General features: G+C 47.5%; 1 long non-coding RNA gene across 1 annotated transcript in view; it reads right to left on the bottom strand.

The window, feature by feature from the left end:
* Positions 1–2,323: 2,323 nt before the first annotated feature.
* The window catches only part of LOC135102254 (uncharacterized), a 65,102-nt gene continuing 60,397 nt past the window's right edge, over positions 2,324–7,028 (bottom strand). Inside the window, exon 3 of the long non-coding RNA XR_010269602.1 lies at positions 2,324–2,580. This is a non-coding gene — a long non-coding RNA (uncharacterized LOC135102254). The remainder of the gene's footprint in view (positions 2,581–7,028) is intronic.

Raw genomic sequence — 7,028 nt, forward strand, 5'->3', positions numbered from 1 at the left:
TATGTATGAGAAATCAATATTGTGAGCAAGTTGCTTGGAAAATGTGGAGGGAAGAGGTAGCTTGTGGGTGGAAGGAGAGTGAGGGAGGTACGAGGGTGGAAGGGAGGAGGTGGAGGAGGGTGTGTGGAGATGCTTGGATAGGGTGGAGGACCGAGGGCGTGGAGGACTATTGGGCACCAAGGCATCCCGCCCACCACCCCCTCACCTACACGCCCCCTCCCCTTCCTTACCCCATTCCCGCCCCACCCTGGAAACAACCTCAGCCGTGATGATGTGTAAGTGCCGCCACCTTGCACCACTTGCCGCCGCCGCCACCACCACCTCCACCTTCTCCTCCTCCTACTCCATTACCACTAGCACCACCATCACAACTACTACACCTTCACTCTCACCATCACCACCTCTTCCACCACCACCACCACCACCACCATTCCCATCATGTCCTCCAACACGTATAGCGCCCTCGCAGTTGTTGTGGGTGTTGTCATTACCGTCATCAGACCCCGTATGCAACAGGGCTGGATGAAACACTAATACGCTGGAGCAAAACAGCAGACTGCGCTGCTCACAAAAAATGCATAGCTTTGGAGCAAGAAGGACACAGCGCGGCAGCAAATCAGCATGTCAGACACGCTCAACCTCTAAACTTATATATTATTTGCTGATAACTTTTGACAGGGTAGAAGTTTCTTTTAAATCACTTTATTTTCAGTACATGTTGTCCATTATTCCGTGCCCAGTGGTGTTAGTTTTGTTCCCAATAGCCGACCCTGTGTGTGAACGCCAGATATACACACAGACGGACAGACGCTCTTAGAAATACATATATATACGTACATGTGTGTGTGAGTGTGTTTGTGTGTGTGTGTGTGTGTGTGTGTGTGTATATAAAATTGTGGACACCCGGATGTCACCGTGGCCGTGCGTGGCGGGGCAACGGTCATCATCCACCACAGCCTCAGAACCCAAGAGGACGAATATGACAACCGAGGCAGCGCGCAACTACAGTGAGTGCGCCCAATTACAAATAAATGAGTAAGTAAATAATGAATAAATGAATGAATAAAAAAATATATGTATGTATTTTCCAATTATTACTTTTATTGTCATTCAAAAGTAGTATTGGTCATAGTCATAGTAGCAGTAGCAGTAGTAGTACATATTTATAGTAACAGGAGTAGTATCATCATCATCATCAGCAGCAGCAGCCCCAAAACACAATAGAAATATTATTATTATTATTATTATTATTATTATTAGTAGTAGTAGTAGTAGTAGTAGTAGTAGTAGTAGTAGTAGTAGTAGTAGTAATAGTAATTATGATGATGGTTGTGGTGGTGATGTTGATGAAAGATTAAAAAAAAAAATGATGAAGATTAACATTGGTAATGGAATCATGAACAACAACGGCAGCAGCAACAAACACCGCATCATTATTATTAGTAGTAATAGAGAAGGAGGAGGAGGAGGAGGAGGAGGAGGAAAAGGACAAAAACGAAGAAAATTACAAGAACAAGAAAAACGAAAAAAAAGACAATCAAAGCAATCCCACGCAGGAGTATCACCACTAGCAGCAAGCCGCGGCAAAATGAGACAAAATGAGTGACGGGCGAGAGGGAGACGAGGGGGGCGAGGGAGCAAGGGCAAGGCAGCACACATTGGAAGGCGACTCGTATTTATCCAGCCACACAAATCAGTCCTCCTCTCTGCCATGGCCTGTGGTGGAGCTCCTCGCCGTGAACCACATGCTCCCCACGCTCCCCCCTTGCTGCACGAACACGGCCGCACGTACCCAGACCGTTTTACGAGTGAGTGCTATCCTCGTGTATTTATTTCCGCCTTGATTTACTTGTATGACCCAGCTGCTCATCTATCTCTGTATCTATACACAGTAATAGCCATTCCTCCTCCTTTCCTCACTCCCTCCCCCTCTCCCCACAGACTTCACTCGGGTTCATAGAAAACGGAGGCTGCCCCTAAACCTGTAGAATCGGGACAAACTCAACTAAAATCAGAGAATTAAGCGACATCGATTATTTTTCTCCCTCAGTGCGGCGCGCCAAGAGCTACATCGCTTCGTCAGCCACAGAGGAGGCGCAGAAGGAAGGAAGCCCGTGTGGCGCGTGTGCAGGTTTCGGGACCTGAAGCTAATAAATATATGGATGCTGAACAGAGAGGAAACCGTTGACATAGGGGAAAATTATAGATTTGAAAAACACCAGACGAGATTAACTCTACTGGGAGGGAGTTTGTGCTAAGCAGGGAGGAGAGAGAGAGAGAGAGAGAGAGAGAGAAGAGAGAGAGAGAGAGAGAGAGAGAGAGAGAGAAATGAGTTGGGAGTTGATTGGTTGAGGTTGTTGATCTCTGTGTGGTATTTTGACACTGTTTGTTTACCTGGGACACGGACGGGCGGTTCCTCCACCCCTCTGCTGCTGCTGCTGTTGATGCTGCTGCTGCTGCTGTGTTGGTCGGCCTTGTAGGGACTGGCTGAGAGCTCCTGCTACCCTCTCACTGCTCCTACTCCTCCTCCTCCTCCTCCTCCTCCCTTGCGCCTCAAGTGCTGGGCGGGTCTGGCCTGATCTGTGGGGAATACAAAAAATGCTGCGTTCAGTTTAAAGAATGTGTTCCTATTTATATATTAAAAGTCTGCGGAATTCTCCTTTAATTCCGCCACATCTCCGCTGCCTGATCGCCCCTGTGGTCCGCCCCGCGCCGCGCCGTGATGAGGGAGCCGCGCGCTGTTTGTCTCCCTCGCACCTCCCCTCGTAGATTTGGCAAGTTTTTATTTATATACATTCCGAGTTTTATTTTCTTGCTTTCGTCTTGTAAGAGAGAGAGAGAGGAGAGAGAGAGAGAGAGGAGAGAGAGAGAGAGAGAGAGAGAGAGAGAGGGAGAGAGGGAGAGGAAAAATAATGAAGGGAGGTTTATTTTGAAGTTTTGCTTATTTATTCTTTTTAAGCTTATCTTTATTATTATTTTATTATATTATTATTATTATTATTAGTAGTAGTAGTAGTAGTAGTAATAGTAGTAGTAGTAGTAGTTGTAGTAGTAGTAGTAGTAGGAACAACAGCACCACCACCATCAACAACACCACTATCAACAACAACAACAACAACAACAACAACAACAACTCTGAATAGCGTGCAGTTTCTTAGTGTTGTGCTTACACGCCACTTCCTCACACCTCCTGGCCGGCCTCCCTCACGTGCTGCCTACCTACACCTACTACTCAATTCATTATAAAGTCATCTCTTCACTAGTACAGCAGCAGCAGCAGTAGTAGTAGTAGTAGTAGTAGTAGTAGTAGTAGTAGTAGTAGTAGTAGTAGTAGTACGTATCCTCCTCCTCCTCCTCACCACCACCACCACCACTATTATTTCCATCACCACCATCATCATCACCAGCAACATAACTCCACCAGTACTGTTACATAATGGCCCGCGAGTGTCAGCGTCATTTGTCACGGCGCGGGAAGCAGCTGGCGGGGCCTGGCTGGGGCGGGGGCTGGGGCGGGGCGGGGCTGGGGCGGGGCTGGGGCGAGGCGAGGCGAGGCGAGGCGACGCGGCGGGTCAGGAGTAGGGTGTTGTATGGTAGGGTGGGGGGAGGAGCAGACAGGTCACGACACTGGGAGCGGGTGACCCAGTTCCTCCCTCCCTCCCCCAGCCAAAACAAACAAGACCTATACCTCCCCTCACTCCCCACAAGCCCCAGCTCTCCCTCCTCCCCCGCCCCAGCTCCTCCTCCCTTTTCCTCTCCCTCCTCTTCCTCTTCCTATCTTGTCTGAGAGGATGTGTTGTGACGGAACTGAAGTTTGCGGCAGAGAGAGAGAGAGAGAGAGAGAGAGAGAGAGAGAGAGAGAGAGAGAGAGAGAGAGAGAGAGAGAGAGAATTTTAAAGTGATTAGCAGGTGAAGAGCGTGGTTAGGTCACCTTTTCGTTGTAATCTCACAGGGTAATTTGAGATTTATCAGGAACTCTTATTTTTCTGCATCATTTCGGTTACTGCATCATAGGAAAGATTTGAGAATTGTGCTTTTTTTTTTATCCTTTTTTGTGAAGCCAATGTTAATTCTGCGCCGCTCTCAGGATGTGGTCACGATGCAGCGGGTTCAGATTCAGCTCTCCAGTATTTTATGCGAGAAGAAACTCATCAAACTTGTAATTTCTTTTTCTTTAAGCTATATTATTTTCAGCCACATTTTTTTTTTTTTTTTTTTTTTTTTTTTTGGTGGGGGGGGAATGTCCAGGTTTATTCAGATTCAGCCAAACGAAGCTTTCATTACAAGGGAAAATCATTCGTCCATCGGGACTGGCAACGTTTAACGATATTTTTTTTTTTCCATGTAACTATTGACTTTGTTTTATAACTTCTGACTTGTTTCGTGAATATCAAAGTTAATTCAGATCCAGCCAAGCGGAACTTTACAAGACGAGATTCATCATTACCGAAACGTGTGTAAACTATTCTCTGTACTATTCTAAAAGTATCTTTCACGCACATACTGAAAGCGTTTTATGCAAGAGAGACATCGGACTAGGGCTACAAAAAAAAGCTAGAAATAAAGAGTCCACTGAGGTGTCAGCCTCTAAAGGACCTTCATTAATGAAAGGAACGAGGCAAGGCACAGTCAGCCACATCCAACAGACAGTTCGGCATAGGAGCAAGCAGTGTAATGAACTGGTTGCTTTGCTGAATGACTGACTGACTGCTTTGCTGGTCAATTGACTGAATGACAGACTGACTGGTTTGTTGGTTAACTGATTGAATGACTGATTAACTGACTGGCTATTTGGTTAACTGATTACCTAACTGATTAATTAACTGATTGCTTCACTGACTTGCGCCACATCTTCACCAAATACCGTCACGGAGATGAGCGTACCAGCCTAAGCTTTAGCCCGTCGCGTCACAACATAAGCTTAATAAACATATCCAGCAGTAACCTCGGCTACTGTACATACACGAGCGAGGCCACCACTTGGAAGTAAACACAGGAGATGCCTCTTTTATGTGGGTAGTTACGGCAGTAGTTTATGCACTCTGAGACTCGTATGCTGTGTGGTTAGTAGGTAGTTTGGCAGCCTCTTAATTTTCTTATGTGCGCATGATTTATGGATGAAGATGGCGGACGGAGAGTTTTAAGTGTTCAGGACCTGCTTGGTGTAGGTCAGCTGGCCCTTCTGCAGACTTCTTTCATATGTTCTGGTGTTCCTGGCTAGTCACTGGGCAAGGTTATGTTTCCTAATGTTCTCTCTCTCTCTCTCTCTCTCTCTCTCTCTCTCTCTCTCTCTCTCTCTCTCTCTCTCTCTCTCTCTCTCTCTCTCTCTCTCTCTCTCCTCTCTCTCTCTCTCTCTCTCTCTCTCTATTTGTTTCTGTGCGTGTGTGTGGAAGTGCCTCTCTCTCTCTCTCTCTCTCTCTCTCTCTCTCTCTCTCTCTCTCTCTCTCTCTCTCTCTCTCTCTCTCTCTCTCTCTCTCTCTCTCTCTCTCTCTCTCTCTCTCTCTCTCTCTCTCTCTCTCTCTCTCTCTCTATTTGTTTCTGTGCGTGTGTGTGGAAGTGCCTCTCTCTCTCTCTCTCTCTCTCTCTCTCTCTCTCTCTCTCTCTCTCTCTCTCTCTCTCTCTCTCTCTCTCTCTCTCTCTCTCTCTCTCTCTCTCTCTCTCATATACCATGACCTCAGCTTATCAACCCCGCGTTAAGAAAAAAGGATAATACTCCTTTCGCCTGAAGCAACTCAACATAAATAATCCTTCTTTCCGTCTCAAGAGAGATGTAATGCGCATCTTAATTTCTCTCCTTCCCTCCTTCCTTTCTTCCCTCCCTCCCACGAAATGATATATGTGCCGGGGAGCTCCCTCGTTCCTCGTTGTGGGGAAAGGGGAGAGGGGAGAGGGAATGGGCTAGGAGTAGATGCGGGAGAGAGAGAGAGAGAGAGAGAGAGAGAGAGAGAGAGAGAGAGAGAGAGAGAGAGAGAGAGAGAGAGTGTGTGTGTGTGTGTGTGTGTGTGTGTGTGTGTGCGTAAGTCTTAGGATTAGTACGTGTTTATTTATCACTGGCTATTATTTGTGACATTATAATGCTATGCTGTAAAACTCACGTCTCTCTTTAAACCTGTAGAGAGAGAGAGAGAGAGAGAGAGAGAGAGAGAGAGAGAAGAGAGAGAGAGAGAGAGAGAGAGAGAGAGAGAGAGAGAGAGAGAGAGAGAGGAGAGAGAGAGAGAGACGACGACGACGTGAAGAAGAAGCTGCGCCACACTCCCCAAACGTACAGCGGACAGTCTCTGAAGTGGACGACAAATGAAAATGGACAAATGCAAACTCTTTTATTAGGAATGTGGGCAAAAAACACCCTGGAGAATGTGTGGCGGGGGCTGCGGCGGAGTCCCGTGCTGTGAGTTTTCCACTGAGTCATACATTTAGCCCATCAAAGCGGCGCCTCGGTCATAATGCATCGAGTGTCCGTCGGAGATTGAGAGATACAGAGGAGAGGAACCAAGAGAAATTTTGTGAATCGAATAGTTTGAGGGTGATGCTCCTCAGGGTGACGTGGCGGCGATCGTGTCCAGGGCGCGGGGAAGCAATTCAGGCCGCCGCACAACGCTAGCATTGAGCAGCACTGATATAAACCGAGGTAAGGAGGCGAGAATGTACTCGCACCGTGCTACATTAAATTTTGTGACCGAAAAAAGGCAGGGCAATTTCATGCTCTTTCATTCACTAGTTCTCTTGTTTGTTTTCCTTTCGGTGCCAAGAGGAGGGCGTGAATGGCCGCGGCGTCCAGGTCAGGCTAGGGGAGGAAGCGGTCGTGACGCGTCGGCGGTGTGTCAGGGCGATGTGTCAGGCGAGGTGTTGCGCCGCTCTGCCTGACGAAAATGTGTTGTTGGCTTAGGGTGGTGGTGATGATGGCGGTGGCGGTGGTGGTGGTGGTGGTGGTAGTGGTGAGGATGGTGATGCTTGCACTATGAATACTTCTCCTTCCGCCCACTCCTTCCTGTCCCCTCTAACTACTTACTTACATCCAAAGTCATCTC

The sequence above is a fragment of the Scylla paramamosain genome, chromosome 1, assembly GCF_035594125.1.
Source record: "Scylla paramamosain isolate STU-SP2022 chromosome 1, ASM3559412v1, whole genome shotgun sequence".
NCBI lineage: Eukaryota > Metazoa > Arthropoda > Malacostraca > Decapoda > Portunidae > Scylla > Scylla paramamosain.